The sequence below is a fragment of the Danio rerio genome, chromosome 15 (genome assembly GCF_052040795.2).
Source record: "Danio rerio strain M-AB ecotype USA chromosome 15, GRCz13ab, whole genome shotgun sequence".
NCBI classification, from domain to species: domain Eukaryota; kingdom Metazoa; phylum Chordata; class Actinopteri; order Cypriniformes; family Danionidae; genus Danio; species Danio rerio.
The window spans coordinates 22,616,616-22,632,270 of NC_141035.1; the positions used below are offsets into that span (position 1 = coordinate 22,616,616).

Consider the following 15,655-nt stretch of genomic DNA (forward strand, 5'->3'; position numbering starts at 1 on the left):
GCAGCCTTTGAAATCTTAAATATTATTTCAGCAGAGGTCTAATAAATTTTTCTTCAGAGTTATTTATTTATTTAATTTCCTTCCTTCTTTCTCTCTCTCTCTCTCTCTCTCTCTCTCTCTCTCTCTCTCTCTCTCTCTCTCTCTCTCTCTCTCTCTCTCTCTCTCTCTATATATATATATATATATATATATATATATATATATATATATATATGTATTTGTTTTATCCATTTATTTATTTATTTTTAATGAAAACAAAAATAGAAAAAAAACTTCACAATACTAATAGAATAATATGAAATAACAGAGAAATAATATGTATCTGTATTGTTAAAATTGTGGAAAAATTGCATTGCTACTACTGCATGCATAATAAAATATTAAAACTGGACTATTCTAAAGACAGCAAAAGTACATATGTGAGGAAGTTAACATCAGTTTTGGGGAAAAAGTAGTATAATACAATCTATGATCACTTTTTAAATGTTTTTAAGGATGTAATGCAAATATTTGTGCTGTTATTTTTTATTGTAATTTGCGTTTTTAACTTTTTTAAAGAATAAGGTATGCTTAAAATTGTAATAAATTACATTCCATCCAACACTGATAAAATATGTCAGCTTCTTTACTTTAAACTATCACAAACCATTGTTATTGCTCATAACCTCTGCAGAACAAAATCACAGACCCTGGTTAGGTTTAATATTGCTAGTGTGCATGTTTCAAGCACCAGTGTTTGTGCACACTATCTGATATACATACAATGTGTATTTGACCACACATGTATGTTATTGTTAGCATATGTGGACATTTTTCACCACACATCTGGATTACAGCGATATTGTATTCGGACACGATAACTGCATGTTTAAAGATCGTTTGACAGTGTTACACCACAAATTAGCAGTTAGACGTCGAATGAGTAAACAAACACACCACGTTTAGCAAACCAACACGATCTTGCTTTACATTTAAGATCAAAATGCGTATTTCACCTCTTTAGACTACAGACTTTTTAAACAAATTGAGGCATGGTCTCTTTTAAAGTGTGATTGTAGTGTAGAGCATTATGCAACATATATTTATGCTTAGCTTGCTCTGCTCACAATAAAGCAACATTCACATGTGACCTCATGCTAATGTAATTACTGAATTCGCTGATGTAAACCTAAAAACTGCCTGCTTTGCTTCCATATCACCCATGATTGATGCAGTGGAGGTTCCTGTGATTGTCAGACAGACTCATTCCTGTCAAAAGCCTCGTTTTCATCCACCTACTTGTATGCGCATTTTAGTGTTCAGTGGTTAGCAATGTCATCTCACAACAAGAAGGTTGCTGGTTCAAGTCCCGGTTGGGCCAGTTGGCATTTCTATGTAGAGTTTGTATGTTCTCCCCGTGCTCGCATGGGGTTTCCTCCGGGTGCTCCGGTTTCCCACAGTGCAAAGACATGCGCATAAGTAAAATAGGTAAACAAAATTGGCCGTAGTTTATGAGTGTGTGTGTAAATAAGAGTGTACGGCTGTTTCCCAGTACTGGGTTGCAGTTGGAAGGGCATCCGCTGTGTAAAACATATGCTGGAATAGTTTTTGGTTCATTCTGCTGTGGTGACCCCTTATAAATCAGTCTAAGTCGAAGGAAAATTAATGAATGAATTCCTTAATGTACATCAAAAATGTATGTATTTTGGCTTTAGTTAGTTGTCAGTCAGTTAGATCTGATTGAATAAACAGACTATAAACTATTGTAATCCCAGACCAACGCAAATGTTGTTTTAATACTACTACAAACGCCTTTAGGGAAAGTCCATCAATAAAAAATGACTATAAATTTACCTCTGAGAGAATTGTCTTAATTGTTACCCTAAACATTAAGTACAACTCACAAAACTAAGATTTTCCAGCAAGCATGTTTTGTGTTTAAAAGAAGTCTAATAGATATCTAATAGAGAGCTTGGCTAAAAAAAAGAAGGCTATATTTTGGCAGTCAGTGAAAATAGATGTTAAGAAAGAACCCAAAACTACACTGTAAGAAAAAAGTTTAGTTATTTGAGTTAACTCAACTTGAATTGAGTCAATTGAAGTAATTGGGTTGAAAGTTAAGTAAACTTAAAAATGTCCTGAAGTTTTTTTGCCTTAAAACTTTACACTGAGTCAACCTTTTTTAACAGTGTAGACTAGTCATCAAATACACAGGTATGAATGATCACATTTGTGAAGTCTGTCTAATCTTTCTGTTTGATGACTAGTTTTTGGGCTATTCCTCAGATATTTACTGACAGCCCAAATTTAGCCTTAGTTTTAGACAAAAGATGTCTACACTCCAAATTTATTTATTTTTTTGCTGCTTGTTCAAATTACATATTAATTGAGATGAATCAACACAACTCAATAAGTTGAAACAGCAGTTATTTGAGGGATAACTTTGTTGTTTTGAGATTAATCAACCTAATTTTGTAAAAAAAAAAACAAATAAGTTAACTTAAACCATTTGTGTTGAGAGAACATGAAGGAATTGCTTGGAACCCAGCATTTTTACACCAAGTGTATTTTGTAAAAATGCTCACACAAATCATTCATGTTGTCCCAACTCAAATCTTTTAAGTTAATTGGTTTTAACAAATTTAAGGGGATTGAACATAAAATTAGGGCTGCACCTATATGGATTTTTAGGTGGTGATAGCCCTCATATGTGTTCGTTATAATCAATATGAATATGCTGATTAAACTGAATACAATCTTACATCAACTTCACATAGCAAGCAACACGTCGATAATAACAAATAATCAAATTAGATTACAAACAACCCAATGAGTTGTTTAGCACAGGGGTTCCCAAACTTTTCAGCCCGGGACCCCAAATATAATAAAGTCAGTGACTTGCGACCCCCCCCCCCCCCTTTTCAAGGTGGTTATACTGTAAATATACAAACGTTGCACACACAACTATAGGCATATATAAACATGAGCATATTGACAACACAAAGCTGCAACAGTCTAATAACTAAATAATGTTTTTTATAGTCATTTCTTGATTTAGTTTAATATTAATATAAAAAAAAAAGGCTTATGGACGATTTTTATTTGTATGTTGTTGTTTCTTTAACGTAACTATTAACTATCTTCTGTGGGTTATGAATAAAATATGGTAATTCTAATTGTTAATAAAATTTATTTGAGTTTTGGAAATCACTAAGCGACCCCTTGTCATTTTCCCTCGACCCCCACTTTGAGAACTACTGATTTAGCACATGTACATCTGTAAATATGTATTATTTTTCCTTAGGCGATTTAAACCAAAATACACAATGACACTCAATCAAACATAACTACAATGATAAGGAATATGGTTACTTACTGAGTTATTAACACGCAGCAATACCACGCGAAGAAAGGACAGACTTTGAAGAAATAAACATTGTGATTAAAGCTTAGTTATAGTACCCTGAACAAGTTACGGTCTTGCATGCGAGAGGAAGGCAGTTCTGTACAATTACGTAATTTTTCGGCTTAAAAAATATCTGCATAATTTTGACATTTAAACTAATAACATTAAAAATAGCATTTATCGGCCGACATTGATATGGTTGCCGATATATTGTGCATCCCTAAATAAAACAAGTTGTCCCCCAAAAAATCAAGAATTGTGTTGTTTTAACTTATCTTAAACAAGTAGTTTGAACAAGCAACAAAAAATTTATATATTTTTTGAGTGTATTTGACATTTATTATTGTGGCAAAAAATGGTTTGCTCTCTTGTAGATGATTTAATATAATTCATAATTTAATATGAATTATTCTAATATTGTGCTAAAATTGTTGATTCTATTCTCTTGAATAAGTGATGGAAACCGCTTTATTCATAAACACTGTGTGCAATACATTAATTACAAGTACAATCACTTTGGATGGAAACATAGCTATACTGTCATCTGTATGTCAGTCATCAATTATTGTGAGTGGGTCTGGAGGGGTGAGAGCCCTCTCAGTGTTGATCTACAGCCTCTTGGTCCCGAGCTGCTCCTGGGTTGTCCCACACGTGCTGTGCACACCATTTCTAGGTGCTATTCTCAAGCTATGCTTTCCATTACGGCAGTGCCTGTATATTAAGCAACATAGGGCCATCAGATGTGGCAATTCTTAAGTGTGATGTGCTTGTGTTGTGAGCTTGCATTGAATGAAACTGATTAAAATCATTAAAGCTATGCATTTGTGATGTTGTTTGTTGATCAGTCTCAATGTACTATTACTTTTCCTTGAGTACATTTTTATTGCAGTATCGATACTTTTACACCTACTTTCTTTTAACCTGCAGTCACTACTGTATATATATATATATATATATATATATATATATATATATATATATATATATATATATATATATATATATAAAATATATAAAATATATATATATATTTTTTTTTTTGTCTATGGAGATTTTAAAAATCAATCCTGTAATTCCTGTCCACTTAAATCGCACATAGAAGGTGAATCACATCATAATAAACTACCTTAAGACATGGGTGATTTATAATTGCAGCAAACTGTTTGGTAGAATTAAAAAAAGTCCAAGAAGATGTTCAAAACCTTACACACATTGATCCAGAGACTGTGTAGATGCATGTCACTGATGAGAAGATGACGCCAGCAGGCACAAGACATCAACATAATGTCAAATTGATGTTGTACTCCAACGTGCATGATGTGTTACATTTTGTTTTGATAATTAAAATCAGATTGACGTCATTGTCCAACATCCAACCTAAAATCAACCAAATATCAATGTCTGATGATAACAATTTGACGTTGTCAGGGAACGTTACCAGTATGGCGTCTATCAGATGTTGGATTTTGTTTGCCATACCTGACGGATAAATGTCAGTATTTTACGTCAATATGATGTTGGTTTAAGATGTTGGCTCGACGTTGGATTTTAGTGGCTTTCCATCACAACCTAAAATCAACCAAATATTAATGTCATTTGATGTCTTTATAGGACATCAAAATAACCTTGTCCTTAGACACTGATAGGCATTGAATTTTGGTCACCTGACATCATAACCTAAATCTAACCCAATATTAATTTCTTATGACGTTGTGTGCCATTTGGGTAATAACTAAATGCACTGCAGAATGTTACATTTACACACATCAACAAATTACATGTAAATGCATCAGCTTTTTACAGTTTAATATTCACTACTCTTGAGTACTTCTGAAAGCTCTACTTTTTACTTATACTTTGAGTAATATTCACAACAGATACTTTTCATTTATTTGCACTATATTTCTGGGCAAGTAAATGTACTTTTACCCAAGTAGGATTTTTCAGTATGAAAATGTCAAATGTCCTTTCTGAATGTGCTTGTTAACAGGGCTAATAACTACATGCCCTGGTATACTTTAAAATAAATAAATAAAAAGAGCAGAAATGACACAAAATAACAGCTCACCAAAGAAAACTTTTTTTGGCTCCTAAACTCCTTTGAACAAACTTCGACCCATAACAATTATGCGGTCATTTAATGTTTTGTGGAACTGTGCCATCTTTGACATGCTATCCATAGAGGGTGATTGTGGTGGGGAAGGAATGATCGAACACCTAGAAAGGGGTGAGAGCAAGCGGAGACACCGGCGGCTGGTCAGTGGTCTAATCATAAATAATTATCAACACCTGTATTTTCTAGTGATTGGGCCGGAGAGACACCTTCATAAGGGGATGAGAAGGAGAAGCCGGGAGAGAGGAGAGCCTGTACACTTGCAGACTCGACACGCACATACCCACACAGAACATTAAAATAAAAAGTTTGTGCTTACCTGATATCGCCGACCCTGCCTTCTTCTTCCCACAAAACGAACATTATTACAGTGGTGCCGAAACCAGGGAAGAAGAGTAGACTTCGCTGCCAAGATGACCACTCCATCAGCTACTCCATTTGTGGAAGTGATCCAGGCACTCGCGGTCCTCCATCGCGAACAACATGAGGCGCTGGTGGAGATCCGGGCGGACCAGGACCAACGGTTCCGCGCTTTGGTGGAGGCCCAGCGCGAGGACAGCAAGCTCATTCGGAGACTGCTGGACCAGGGGATCCAGGCCACGTCGACATCTGCCGCCCACCCTTCCATCTGGAAGCGTGTGGCTGGCCGCGGGCCACGTGGCCGGTAAGAGTCATCCCGCTGCTGTCAGGCGAAGCCTAGATCGTGGCGCAGCAGCTACCGGCCCAGAATCTCCTGGACTATGCTCACTTGAAGCGAGCCATTCTCCAACGGCCCTTCGTGTTCACCCAGCAGCTCCGGGACGCCTGCCGCAGATGGCTGATCCCGGATGGCCAAGACATCGACCAGGTGGTGGACTCTGTGGTGTTGGAGCAATTAATCGCCCACCTACCCTCCCGAAAATCGGAGTGGGTCCAGTGCTACCGGCCCACCGATCTTGAGACGGCCATCCAGTTGGCGGAGGATCACCTGGTAGCGAGGTCCAGGGTCGGCGATATAACCTCTCTCTCTCTCTCTCTCATTCTCTTTCTCTCCCCGTTCCCAGACCCAGACAGCAGGGACCTCCTGTGCCAGCGCCGAGGAAGCTGGGCTCTGGGTCGGATACCTCTCGCTCGATGCCTCGGTGGGGCAGATATCCTGACAGGGGTGGGGAAGCACGCCCTCTAGTGGCTTAGAGATGGGAGTAGTAGAAGAATCACACAGCGACTGGCCGAGCCCAATCGTCTTAGTTCCTAAGACGGTCCGGTTCTGTGTAGATTATTGCAAATTAAATGCCGTATCAAAATTTGATGCGTATCCAATGCGGCAGATTGACGAGTTGCTCGACCGGTTAGGCGCTGCTCGCTTTTATTCGACATTGGATTTAACGAAAGGGTATTGGCAAATTCCCCTTTCTCCAATATCCCGAGAAAAAACTGCCTTCACAACGCCGTTTGGATTGCACCAGTTCGTGACACTTCCGTTCGGACTGTTCGGGGCTCCGGCGACGTTTCAGCGCCTGATGGATAAAATACTTGCCCGCTTATTTGGATGACATCATTGTCTTCAGTAATGACTGGCAGCGGCATATGCAGCACCTGCGGGCAGTATTATCAGCGCTGAGACAGGCCGGGCTCACGGCCAACCCGAGGAAGTGTGCAATTGGGCGAGTGGAGGTAAGGTATCTGGGCTTCCACTTGGGTCATGGGCAGGTTCGGCCACAAATTGATAAAACCGCAGCTATTGCAACCTGTCAGAGGCCCAAGACCAAAAACGAGGTGAGACAGTTTTTGGGGCTGGCGGGATATTATAGACGGTTTGTCCCTGAATATTCGGCCCTTAACAGATCTCACTAAAAAGGGGGAACCAGATACCGTCCAGTGGACGAAGCAGTGTCAACAGGCCTACACCAAAGTTAAAGCTGCACTTTGCGGGGGGCCGCTATTGCATGCTCCTAGTTTTGCTCTTCCCTTTATTTTACAGACGGATGCGTCCGATCGGGGTTTGGGGGCGGTGCTCGCCCAGGAGGTGGAGGGTGAGGAACGGCCAGTGCTGTACATTAGCCGCAAACTATCCAACAGGGAGGCGAAGTACAGCACCATATAAAAAGAGTGTTTGGCGATCAGGTGGGCTGTCCTCACTCTCTGCTATTATCTCCTGGGCAGGGAGTTCGTCCTCTGTTTGGATCATGCCCCCCTCCAGTGGCTCCAGCGCATGAAGGATACCAACGCGCGGATCACCCGTTGGTATCTTGCTTTACAGCCTTTTAAATTCAAAGTGATTCACAGGCCGGGCGCGCAGATGGTCGTAGCGGACTTCTGACGTCAATCTGATTCAAATGTTATCACTCGATTGAATGGGCGATATCAGTGATTATCTGCTGATAGATATGGGCCAGTAGGGGCCTTCTGCACCTACTAATAATCTCAAAAGGCTGTTATCATCCATCTACATGCTTAATCAGCTATAGATAAAATAAGGCTATGGCCTAAAGTGAACAAGATTTATTCATATTATTTATTAAATTTCCCTTTATATTTATTTTATTAACCTCTACCCCAACCCTAAACCTAACCGTCACAGTAATTTAAAAATAGATCTGGATCTGGACTCTTCTCTATTAGTATAGTAGGTGCAGAAAGCCCATACTGGCATCTATCAGCTGATAACGACTGATAATGCCCATTAATTTTTACATTTTCAAAATACCTAATTTACTATGAATAGTATTAAATTTTATTGGTTTATTTGAAGGGATATTTGGTCTCCACAACCTTGTGAATACCAGGACCACACACAAACGCACTCATGGTTAAACGGGACTCTATAGGCTTAATGCTTTTTATACAATACAAATGGTACATATATGTAGTTCAATTAATGTTACTATTTCGTCACCTTGGAATTATAAGGTTCTCTCTGCGTTCTGAATGACTTTGAGATATTGAGCTTCAAAGTTTGTGCATTCCATAGCAAACAGTATGTGTGTAACATTTGCTTTTTAAATAAAAAGTCTTAAAATGTAAACAACTTATAAAAAAACATCCCATAATGTAATTAAGTTGTCATTTAATAAGAATATGTCAATAACTCTATTTTGACAAAAATGTCAGATAGAACCTTATAATTCTAAGGTGACAATTTGTATTGTTTTATCTAAGTGATAAAAATTGTTTCTTTTATCTTGAGGAGTAATCTAGAAATTACCCAGTCAAGAAAAAGCTTTTTTTTAAATGAGTAATTTTTCAAGGAAACAAATAAAAAAATTTTTTGTGACGCTATTGATCAAACCTCAGACATTTAGACAGTTGAAGATTATGGTTTTGCTGGCCTGCAGTGTCAAAAAGGAGGATCACAGATGCACTGAACCCCTGACTCAGTCGTCCTTACAAAATTCAAGAAATAATTTAAGATCAGGCTCTGCATAGTGCTGGAAAATTGAAGTGGCACGCATACTGTAAGATTACTGCAAAGTGAAAATGTGGATACTATTTGATAATGACTCAGCACCCCTATGTGTGGCATATACTGCATACCCCTTTTTGCGCCCCTGTCTGGACCATCATCATCATTTAATTACAGTGTAAATTCACTAAAGTTGATCCTGGATCATCATAATCAATTAAATACAATGTAAATTCACTAACGCTGATCCTGGACCATCATAATCAATTAAACACAGTGTAAATTTACTGTATCATACACCATACACATTTACACATATCATACATCATAAACATTTAATTACAGTGTAAATCAGTGGTCACCAAACTTGTTCCTGCAGGGCTGGTGTCCTGCAGATTTTAGTTCCAACCCTAATCAGACACCCCTGAACAAGTTATTTAAGGTCTTCATAGGTATACTTTAAACATTCAGGTAGATGTGTTGAGGCAAGTTGAAGCTAAACCCTGCAGGGACACCTGCCCTCCTGGACCGAGATTGGTGACCCCTGGTGTAAATCGTCAGTGGTTAGCGTGTTGACACATGACACACTGGTGTTCATGCCTAACCAAGTTCAAAACTCCCCTTGAGGTTCTATTTTGAGGTCCTAATGTTGATCTTGGACTACCATAAACATTTAAATGCAGCATAATTTCACTAATGTTGATCCTGGACCATCATCATTCAAATAGAGCGTAAATTGTCAGGGCTTATGGTGTAGTGTTTAATGTGTTTACACATGACACATGGATGTTCATGGTAACCGGAGTTCAAATCCTGCCTTGAAGTCCTATGCTGAAGTCCTAGGGCCCTATCATACACCCGGCGCAAAGCGCAATGAAGTTGTTGTTTGCTAGTTCAGCTTGGCGCAAGAGTCAATTTGACGTTTTGCGCAAAGCTGAACTAGCAAACAACAACTGCGTTCTGAGGTGCATTGCTGGCGCGTTGCTATTTTGAGAAACTAGAATAGATTTTCACTAGACCAGAACAAAGCTGGTCTATTGTCCAGCGCAGACCGTGTTAGTTGTGCACCTCGCTTAAACACTGTTTAATACACACAAGATGTAGAGCAATACACAAATATCTTTACATATGAAAAAGAATTAAAATATTAAGGATATATATAGGATATAATAAGGATATATATATATATATATAGATATATATAGGATATAATAAGGATATATATATATATATATATATATATATATATATATATATATATATATATATATATATATATATATATATAGGACATAAATATAAAGGATTAAAATCTAACAAAACATATTATTTTCTAGCTAACATAAATATAAAAATTATATTTTCATGCCGTCTTCATCTCGGGGGGCTTTTTCAGTTTATTCGTGACAATTTGCTTTTGTATAATCTATTACTATTATCAGTATTATTTATTATATCCATATTTATATTTGTTTTATTAAAAACAAGCTTAGATTTGCCCACCTGTCAGGTTTCAGAACATGTGGGGCACAGCATGTGTATTTGGATGTAACTCAGTTTTTTGACCACACTTCGTTATTATTGTTCATTTATTCGTTTGCTGGAAATTGGAACTGAATTTAGAAATAGTTCTGAAACAAATCTTTGCGCTTAACAAACGAAATTAGTTATTTATAGGCCAATTGATGTCTGTGCATGCAAGGTTTCCACAAGAGCATAAGTAAAAGTAGATAAGGAGAGGCCTTATCTCTCATTCTCGCGCTGCAGATGCTCCGTTTAACTGTTTTCTTGCTAGTGAAATGCTCAGTTTTTCCACTTCCAAAGTCTGTCATGTAAATAGCAAATGCGCTTATGGCGCGACGCAACTGACTCTTAAAGGGAATGGGAGATGAGACTCTGATTGGTTTATTCTCAAAACACTACGGCGCAGAGCGGATTTTTTCATCCTTAAAATGGCAAAAGTGGATTCTGACACGCCCTAATGCGTTTGCGCCCTGCACTGTGTACATGGATGGTAAAAATAGAGCCCCTAATGTTGATCGTGGCCCATCATTTAAATACATTGTGAATTCAATAATGTTAATAATGGACCATCATAAACATTTAAATTTTGCTTTAATTGTCAGCACCAATGTTGTAATGGTTAATGTGTTGACACATGATACAACGGTATTCACAGTAACCCGAGTTCACATCTTGCCTTCAGGTTCTATGCTGTTGATCCTGGACCATCATAAACATTAAAATAAAGTTAAAAATTCACTAATGTTGATCCTGGACCATCATCATTTAAACACAGTGGAAATTTACTAATGTTGATCCTGGACCATAATAAACAATTAAATACAGTGTAAATTCACAAATGTTAAACCTGGACCATCATCATTTAAATACAGAGTAAATTCACTATTGTTGATCCTGAACCATAATAAACATTTAAATATAGTTCAAACTCACTATTGTTGATCCTGGACCATAATAAACATTTAAATATAGTTCAAACTCACTATTGTTGATCCTGGACCATCATCATTTAAATGCAGTGTAAATTTACTAATGTTGATCCTGGACCAGCATCATTTAAATACAGTGTAAATAAGCTAATTTTGATCCTGGACCATCATAAACATTTAATTATCGTCTAAATTCAGTAATATTGATCCTGGGCAATCATCATTTAAATACAGTGTAAATTGACTAATGTTGATCCTGGACCATCATAATCATTTAATTACAGTGTAAATTGACTAATGTTAATCCCGGACCATTATAAAAATTTAAAAACTGTGCAAATTCACCAATATTGATCCTGGACCATCATCATATATTTACAGTGATAATTCACTAATGTTGATACTGGATCCTCATCTTTTAAATACAGCGTCAATTCAGTAATGTTGATCTTTGACAATCATCAGTTAATTATAGTGTAAATTCACTAATGTTGATCCTGGTCCATCGTAAACTTTTAAATACAGTGTAAATTCACTAATGTTGATCCTGGACCATCATAAAAATTTAAATACAGTGTAAATTCACAAATTTTCATGCTGTATCATAATCATTTCAATACAGTGTAAATTCACTATTGTTGATCCTGGACCATCTTCATTTAATTACAGTGCAAATCCACTAATGTTTATCCTGGACCATCATAATCATTTATTTACAGTGCAAGTTCACTATTGTTGATCCTGGACCATCCTAGTCATTTAATTAAAGTGTAAATTCACTATTGTTGATCCTGGACCATCATCGTTTAATTACAGTAAAAATTCACTAATGTTGATCCTGGATCCTCATAAACATTTAAATACAGTATAAATTCACTAATGTTGATCCTGGACCATCATCATCGATTAAATACAGTGTGAATTCACTAATATTAATCCTGGACAATCATAAACATTTAAATACAGTGTAAATTCACCAATGTTAATCCTGGACCATCAAAATAATTTAAATACAGTGTATATAGACAGGGCGATGGTGTAGTGGTTAGTGTGAGGACATATAATTCACTGGGGACCACAGTGACCTGAGTTCAAGTCTTGCATTGAGGTCCTATGCTGTAGTCCTAATGTTGATCTTGGACCCTCATAATTTAAATACAGTGTAAATTCACTAATTTTGATCCTGGACCATCATAAACATTTAAATTCAGTTTAAAGGGCACCTATGGTGAAAAATCAACTTTTCAAGCTGTTTGGACATACATGTGTGTAAGTATAGTGTATAGACTGTCATATTGGGGTGATATAAACACACCCAGTACTTTATTTTTCAATTTAACAACATAAAAACGGTGGACCAATTGGATCGGTTTTTAGATCGCCCGCAACTTGACGTAGGAGTGCAGTCCCCCTGCCCACCAATATTGATTGACAGGCACGTGCCACCTAATCCTCAGTTTGTCGTTTCACGTCCGCCATTTTCAGCTAAGAGTCGAAGCAGTGACACTAAAGGAACACCCTTGCTCTATTTTTAGATGTAAGGCTGATTGGGCTCAACACAAGATCAGTATTCACCACATGATCGCTCTCATTGGAATTATTGTTTGTAACTTAGATTGTATGTAGGTGGGTTTGCAAACTAGTGTATTTTTCATTGCTTCTATCCTAAACTTCAGCCGTTTGCATTTCTCGCAATCACAGAAGCTTCCTGTGAGTGTGATCTTAACTAGGTGCAGCTGTAAAGTGCTAGTGCCTTTGCCTCACGTGACTGTAGCTCCATTGGAAATAAAATAACAAACTTGCCTGCAGGTCGCACACCAAAAGTGCCGCTCGTCGATGCGGAATGTTGCGCCATGCATTTTAGAATTCTAAAAATAGGTTTCTATCAGGGTACACACAACAGCGATTCAAGTCGCCGGCTGTCCGCAGCGCCCAGCACGCATATGTATGTGTGTGAATTAGACAGCGTCATAAGACCTTTGTGCTGTCTGTGTGTGTGTGTGAGAGAGAAAAAGAGCGTGATGCCTATGTGTGTGTGTGTGTGTCACTTGCTTGGTGCTTGTGTGTGTGTGTGTTGATACAGACAGCTTGTAGGCTGTCTGGACTCTGTATAGCTGGGTGGTTTTCGGTTTTGTTCTCCCCCCACTTGTTAGTTGGGTTCGGGCTAAAACCTGGCGGTAGCGGCATTCAAAATTTAGTCCTGCGCAGATCTCTACTACAAAGCGCCATCTGAACATGAGAATGTCCATGTCTGGTGTGCCGTGTCGCGGCTCTAAGTGGGTTGTAAGAGTTGAAATATTGCAAATATTCTGATATCTTTGACAATTCAAAACATGAGCTGAAAACAGAGACTGGTGACTTCACAACCCAGCAAGGGGGAATGCGGGAAAAACCAGTTCCTGCTGCATTTGCATCTGAGTATGCTGAAACTCAGCTTCATCCCCCCAACTCACACATAGGGTCATTTCAATGTTTGAATGTTCTAGATTAACCAAACTGACTTTAACTATCATGTTTGATATCAATTGAAATGTCTCAATGCGATTGGTACAATGGTCTCATTCTCTCAGAAATAGACATAATCAAAACAATAAATATATAACTTCAGGCATCTTTTGAACCACTGTGAAGGGTGTGACTTTTCCCTGAGTGTGAATGCCTTTTGTTATTCACACCCCCTTCCTTGAGGGAATTCTTGGATTATTTAAGGTAAGGTCTGAGAAAGACCCAGCGCGATTCTGCCTAACCAGATCAGCCCATAACATGGCTTGTTCCATGTTATGTATATTTCAAAGTCAGGAATGCATCTTTTTCATCTTGGATTTATCTTTGTTAATTTGATGTTTTGTATTGATTGTTTATGAATTGACTGAAGGGGGTGTTCTCAATTTTCATTTTGTGTGCTTAATGTGACTCAAAAGCTTGTTCCAGCTTGTGAATGTACATGGACAATCTGCATATGGACAGGGATACCAGCAAATTTGGTCATAGTGTAAATGTTTTTGTCTAAAATGTTTAATGTTTACCTGCTAGACTGCTCTTTTTACATAGCCATACTCAAATATCTGTAGAGAAAAACAAATAGCTACAAATATTGGAGAAGCATTATAGTAATAATTACCATCAGCTTACTTTATACAAGATTTTACTGTGTCAAGTCAAAATACAGTCACTCATATAACAAAAAAAAAGACATTTTTCATAAAATATTATTTTATAAGTTTATTTGTGAAATCTAAATCAATAACCTTGTAGCAGCATACACAGTGGAGAAGGCTGTATTCTCAAGTTATGCTTGAATTGGTCTGTAAGAGACAAATGTCTCTAAGTAAAAACAGAATTAACTTGGTGTTTAAAAGTCTCGTTATGAAATCACAAGCAAACATTAAGTTAGAACGGCAAAAGTTTCATTTCATGACTGACTTTTTAAAAAGACTTCATAGGGCAATTTAATAAAGACAACTCACAATGTACAACATAAATGCACTTAATCAAAAAAACTTTGCTTAATAAGTGTTTAATTTTGCATGTTTAAAATGTTGTAACACTCCCTCACACAGATTTTATATTCGTCTAAGATTTTTAAAATAAAGGATGCCTAAGCATAGATATTAGCGTAATACTATATTACAGTAAAACATGCACATGCAATAAAAAACATTACCAAACAACATGGTATTGAAGCAGATTACACTTACCTTGCAAGCCACTCACGCCGGCAAATTTTGAAGGACAACAGCTTTCTTCCTCTTGATTTGCAGGTCTATTTTAGCCGAGTCGACTCACTAAATATGCAATACCGCCATCTATGGTGTGAAGTACGGAGCTGCGCCTTTTTTTTTTAGCATCTGGTAAGATCTGGCTTGTTTTACCGTAAGATATATGTAAAGATATATGAGATATTATAAATAAGATATAATATACCATATTCATTTTTAAATTAAAAATAAAAAGGCAGTAAGTCTAAAAATAATTTTTTTAATGTCAATTTTGCAAGGTGGGTAAAGCCCATTTAATTCAAAGCTAAATTATGGCCGGCCGGATGACTAGCTAATTTAAAGCTACGCTCTGGCTATACAAATAACATATATATTTAAAAACCCAAACACTTTATAAATGCAATTGACTTTCCTTATTTGAAGGAATATCATACATATTACAAGGTATTTTGCCAAAAGAAGACAGGTAAGCAAATGTAAGGTTTTTTGGGCTAGAGTTTAAGTTCAATTTATTTATATAGCACGTTTCCAATTCCCACAAGGCTGCACAAAGTGTTTTACAGGGATAAAATACTAAACTGGTTATTCTGAGGTTTTGTTTAG

General features: G+C 37.2%; 1 long non-coding RNA gene across 1 annotated transcript in view; it reads right to left on the minus strand.

Annotated features, from left to right (window-relative positions):
- Positions 1-15,070, minus strand: part of LOC141377824 (uncharacterized) — a 20,488-nt gene extending 5,418 nt beyond the window's left edge. The window contains exon 1 of the long non-coding RNA XR_015509388.1: positions 15,032-15,070. This is a non-coding gene — a long non-coding RNA (uncharacterized LOC141377824). The remainder of the gene's footprint in view (positions 1-15,031) is intronic.
- Positions 15,071-15,655: the final 585 nt, after the last annotated feature.